The sequence below is a fragment of the Mandrillus leucophaeus genome, unplaced genomic scaffold (genome assembly GCF_000951045.1).
Source record: "Mandrillus leucophaeus isolate KB7577 unplaced genomic scaffold, Mleu.le_1.0 Scaffold488, whole genome shotgun sequence".
In the NCBI taxonomy this organism is placed as follows: Eukaryota; Metazoa; Chordata; class Mammalia; order Primates; family Cercopithecidae; genus Mandrillus; species Mandrillus leucophaeus.
Window position 1 is genome coordinate 910,717 of NW_012105231.1, and position 6,000 is coordinate 916,716.

General features: G+C 43.5%; 1 protein-coding gene across 1 annotated transcript in view; it reads left to right on the plus strand.

Annotated features, from left to right (window-relative positions):
• The window catches only part of GRID1 (glutamate receptor, ionotropic, delta 1), an 840,572-nt gene that overhangs the window by 187,084 nt on the left and 647,488 nt on the right, over window positions 1–6,000 (plus strand). The gene's annotated exons all lie outside the window — the stretch shown is intronic.

The window sequence follows — 6,000 nt, forward strand, 5'->3', positions numbered from 1 at the left end:
CCATACGTCAGAGCTTCTTATTCTGGAGGGCCGGTTAAGATCACACCATGTGTTCCACTCATAGGGTGTTTGTGACCTGCTTGGGGGTGGGCGACCAGATGGTGACACAGAGGATATTCAAGGTAACAGTGTGTGTTGAAGGGAAGGCAGGAGCCTGGGGCTGAGTCACGGAAGGCGTGCTGTGGACTTCCACTGGGCTTTGGAAGGCAGGGAGGGCTTAGGCAGAGGGAGACAGAGGTGCCCAGGAGGGGAACAGCCTGAGCACAGAGAAGCACGAGGGTCAGAGAGTGGGGCGTTAGCAAGGAGGGTTAGGTGAGTTTTCAGGCAAAAGAGAAGGGCCTGGAGAGCCATGTTAGGAGTTGGCCTTTGTCCTTGCAGGGAAGGGATTCTTAGTGGGTACAAGAGCCTCCTCCCACCTCTGGCCCTGGGGACATTTGGCAATGTCTGGGGACATTTGTGTTTCTCTGTCATAACAGGGGATGGGGAAGAGTACTAGTGGCCTCAGTGGGTAGAGGCCAGGGATGCCAATAAACATTGCACAGCACCTGCTTAAGACAGCCCCTGACAGTAAAGAACTTTCTGGCCTCAAATGTCAATAGTAGGTAACAGGGCATAGGTAATAGGAAGCTATTTCAGGTTCATGGTCAGGGATCTATAAAGTTGTGTTTTCAGTGCAGTTTGTGGAATAGAGTGGAAATGCATGCATGTGGGGGGTGTGTGTGTGTGTGTGTGTGTGTGTGTGTGTATAGAGGGTAGGGATGCTGGGGACAGGGAGACCACAGGCAAGGGAGTAATGAGGAGGCTGTGTCAGGATTTCTGGGATGGTGATGAGGGCTTACTAGGGGTGGTAGCAGTGAGATCACAGCAGAGAAGACACATGGGACTTTGTAGCAGGAGGTGATGTGAGTTGGAAGCAGACTGGTTAAGCCAGGTGAAGTGGGAAGGTTGACATCAGAAGTTCCCCAAAGGTCCCATCACTAGCCTAGGAGGCCAGGGGTTCCTTCATCCCGAAGAACAGGAGAGAGTTGAAAGGAATGATGGCAAGTCTGGTTTGAGTCCTGGATTCCAGGGTCACAGAATGTCTGAGCTGCAGACATGACACCCCCTTTTAGAGAAGGGGAATAGAGCTTTGAAAGTGCCAGCAGGTGCCTGTGGGTGTTGAGATGCAGGAAACCAGAGGGAAGTGCCTTTGGATGGTGGAAAATGGGTGTTTCAGAAATCTGCCTGCTTCTTCACTGGTGTGGGTCAGGAGAGCCCTGGGCCTGGCAGAGTGGGGCTTCAGCCACAGCTCTCCCTGTGTCAGACACTTGGTTCCCCCTGTGGCTCCTTGTGGTTAGAGTTCCAGAACTCGGCTCAACTTGTGCTCTGACACTTGTCTGGTTGGACCACTCTGACCTTCAGAGTCTTCATTTATCAAACAGAGATAACACTGGCACCAATCCCATAGCTTACATAGTGGATTAAATGGGATTACTGATGTACCTAGCACAGGGCCTCACACATTTGGGGGTCTGTTATGGTTATTCTTTAATAGAGGAGGTTGGCAGTGGTGGGTGATGGATGATGAAAAGAGTAGATATGTATCCTGTAGCCCCAGGACAGCCCTGCCAACCTGCCCGCGCCCCGAGGGAGAGGGAGGTGCTGTAAATGCTTGTCTTCATCCCTCCCAGCCCTCTGGCACCCTTCCTGTATGCCTTGGGCACAGAGGCTTCTCTATTCCTCAGAGAGTGGGTCTTGGCAAAGGAACCTGTTTCTAGGCTTAGAGAGTGGGCTGGCAGGGGGATGAGGTAGCTTGGCAGAATGGAAGGTATGGGCAGGCCAGGCCTAGCAGGGGCTGCTCTCCTGGTGGGGTGCAGCTCCCATTTTCCCTCTGGCCTGGTTTGTTGGGGGATGAACTGGTCCCTGAAGGGAGAAGAGCCTGAGCCCTTATTGGCATGGGGATGGCATCAGCATAGCTGAGTGGACATTCCAGCCATGCAGGGACTCAGCCTTGTGCTAGGGGAAAAGTAGGGTTTAGATGTATGCAGCTCTTCTACTTATTATCTGGGCACCTTTGAATTAACTTATCTTTCCATCTGTGCAATGAAGAACTAGTGCCCAACTTGCTGCAGTCCATGTAGGAGCCATACACGCTCACACCTCTATTCACTTCACCATGTGTGTCACTCATCAGTACTAAATGAGGATCTGCACTATAAAGAGCTGCAGAGGATGGACAGGGCAGGGCAGGGCAAAGGCCTGGAGTCCTCCTGGAGTCTTCACCCAGCCCTTCCATCACCCACCAATGGGCCTTTGGTGGGTCTCTTCCTTCAAGACTTATTTCCCTTCCTTCCACCAATTAGGACAGGGCTAGGGGTGGTCCCTGTGACTCTGACATCTCTAGTTATGTGTCTTACGTAGCATCTGTGAAGTAAAAGCTCTTTAGGAGATGGGTGGTGGAAGCTTCTTGAATTATTCCTCCCATGTAGCTGCCTTATGGAAATGAGCCGATAATGGCCAATTCCATGTGCAAATCAGCTCTGGGCTCAGCTCAGCCTGAGCAGGCGTGATGCCTCCTGCACTATAAATACCTCCCCTGGAACTAGGGCAGCCCCAAGAGTAGCCCCAGTGCTTCTCAGCATGCACAGATGCCAAGAACATCACCTGTTCTTCCTGGGGCTCCCCACCCTCTGGCTGCTCCTTGGAATCTCACATTTCCTGGTCTAGTTCAGTGCTGGGTGCCTTAGGTATATTTGTTAATTCTCATAAAACCCTGGGAAGATAGTGCAATTAGCAGCACTGGATGGTGATTTAGCACTAAGACTCTGGTGCTAACTGTCTGAGTTCAAATCCTGCCTCCAGCCTTTCTAGGTAGCATGAACTTGGATGAGATATTCAGTGTCTCCATGTCTCAGATTGCCTGTAGGCATCTACATTGGAGCCTTCTTGTAAGGCACAGAGAGCTGGCACCACAATAACACTCAGTGCCTGTCCCATAGAAAGTGCTTATCAGATGCTTGATATTATTATCAACCCCATTTTACCAATGAGGAAATGGAGACTCAGGGAGGTGAAGTAATTTTTCTGAGGTCGCAGAGACAGCAAGTGGCAAAAGAGGTCTGACCCCCACCTCGCCCCCAGTGACCATGCTTTTCCTACCACAACCCACCTGGATCTCTGTCTTCAGGGGATGGTCAAATGATAAGGTAAAAGCTAAAAGGGATTTGGGGCTGCCTTTCCTTGGCTCTACTCTGGAATGTCTACCAAGTCATTGAGTGTCATAGAAAACCTGATTTCCCCAGCTTAAACCTCTAAAGCTAGTCCAGAGGAACATTTGGTTCTGCCTGGGAGTTAGTCTCTGTACCTCGGTTTGCTTCTCTCTAAATGAATAGATCAGATCTGCTGGACTCTCTTGTGACTGCATTGATCTCTGTGTTTTGTGGCTATGGTGTGCTTCTTATGTGCTCTGGGGTTGTTACCCAAGGAAGTGATGAAGTGGTTGCTTGTCATGGGGACAGGAAAGAAGGAGCATTTGAGTAATCACTGCATGCCAGCATTGGGTTTAGTGTTTAAAAAACTGGCCCCATTGAGTTTTCATAACATCCCGGTAAGTTAGGTACTTTTGGCACCATTTTTCAGATGGGAAAACTGAGGTTCAGGCAGGCTGTTGAACTTGATTGAGGTCACCCATCAAGATAAACAAACACTGGTGGCTATGTGGCTTGAAGTTCCCTTGTCCCTTAGGAAAGCAGAAAGTCATCAAACTACCTGAGCTTCCACCTAGGAAGCTAGGAAAAAAGAGCAAATCAAATCCAACATAAGTAAAAGAAAGAATAAATGAAGATTAGAGTGGAAAATGATGAAGTGGAAATCAGAAAAACAATAGAAAAAATAAATGAAACAAAAAGCTGGTTTTTCATGAAGGTAAAATTGATAAACCTCTAAACAGACTGACCAGGAAAACACAAGAGAGAAGACACAAATTACCAACTTCAGAAATGAGAAAGGTGATATCACTATAGATGCGAGAGACATTAAACAATCATAAGGGAATATTTTGAAAAATGTCATTCCTTGAAAGACACAAATTACTAAAGCATAATCCAGAAGAAATAGAAAGCCTGAATGGTCACATACTGATTAAAGAAATTGAATTTCTAGTTTAAAAACCTCTGAGAAAGAAAACTCCAGACACAGATAGCTTCGCTGTTAATTCTGCCAAATATTTAAGAGAGAAATATTTCCAATTTATGCCAATTTATCCAGAAAACTGAAGAGAATACTTCCCAACTCATACTATTAGATCAGTGTTATCCTGGTACTAAAACTGACCAAAACGTGACAAGCAAATTAAACTGATGTCCTTCATAAGAACCTCAACAAAAGATTAGTAACAATATATAAACAGAATACTTCATTGTGAGCAAGCAGGGCCTAGTCCAGTAATACAAGGCTGATGTAACATTCAAAAATCAAGTGATGTAATCCCCCATTATTATAGACTTAAAAAGAAAACACATATGATTATGTTGCAGCATTTGATGAGATCCAACATCCAGTTATGCTAAAACTCTCAGCAAACTGGGGATAAAGTAACTTCCTTAACTTCATAAAGGGAATTTATAAACAATCCACGAGGAACATCATACTTAATAGTGAAAGACTATATGCTCGTCCCTTAATATCAGGAGCAAGACAGGATGTTTACTCTCACTGTATCTATTCAATGCTGTAGCTGAGGTTTTAGCCAGAAAATTAGGCAAGAAAAAGAAACAAAGACACCCAGATTAGAAATAAAACGTGAAAACTTTAAATTTACTGATTATATGATCATCTTTGTGCAAAATTTAATGGGATCTACAGAAAAGTACTAGAATTAACAAGTGAGTTTAGCAACATTGCAGTCTAAAAAATATACAAAAATCCATTGTATCTACATACTAGCAAGGAACAATTGAAATCAAAATAAAGAAGAATACTATTTACAATAGCATACAAAATGGGAACTATTTAGGGATCAATCTGACAAAAATCAACAAGATCTGCACGTGGAAAACTACAAAACACTGCTGAGAAAAATTGAGGAAGACCAAGATAAATGGAGAGACATACTGTTTTCGTGGATTGGAAGACCCATTACTGTTAAAAATATTAGTTCTCCCCAAATTAATCTATAGGTTCAATGCAATCCCAATAGAAATCTCAGCATGCTTCTTCTTTTTGGTAAAAATTGCTAATTGTAAAATTTGTATGGAAATGTAAAGTACCTAGAATAGTCAAAACAACTTTGGAAAGGAAGAATAAACTTGAAGGATTAACACAACATGACTTCAATTTCAATGTCACTACATGACTACATGATTTCAATTATCCATTGCTAGTTTATAGATACAATGGATTTTTGTATATTGATGTTTTTATACTGCAGGGTTGCTAAACTCACTTGTTAATGCTAGTAGCTTTTTTGTAGATTTCATTGAATTTTGTACATAGATCATCATATGATCAGTAAACTAAAAGTTTTAGTTTTTCAAAGTTACAGCCTCAAAACATTTAAAAGCTACACTAATCAATACAGTGTGTTTTTGTGTGAACATAGAGAGACAGATTACTGGAACAGGGACCCCCACTTATATGGACAATTGATTTCAACAAGGTTGCAAAGGCAATTCAGTGAAGAAAGAATAAATAGCCTTTTAAACAAATGGTGCTGGGACAACTAACTTTCTATGTGCAAAAAAAGAAATATACTTCATTCATCTTGCCCATATGGAAAAATAAGTCAAAATGCTTCACAGACACAAGAATAAACCTTAAAAATGTAAAACTACTAGGAGAAAACAGTGGAAAATCATCGTGACCTTAGATTAGGCAAAGATTTCTTAGATGTAACACCAAAAGCACAATCCATAAAATAAAAAAATTAATGATCGCCATTCTAACTGGTGTGAGATGGTATCTCATTGTGGTTTTGATTTGCATTTCTCTGATGGCCAGTGATGATGAGCATTTTTTCATGTG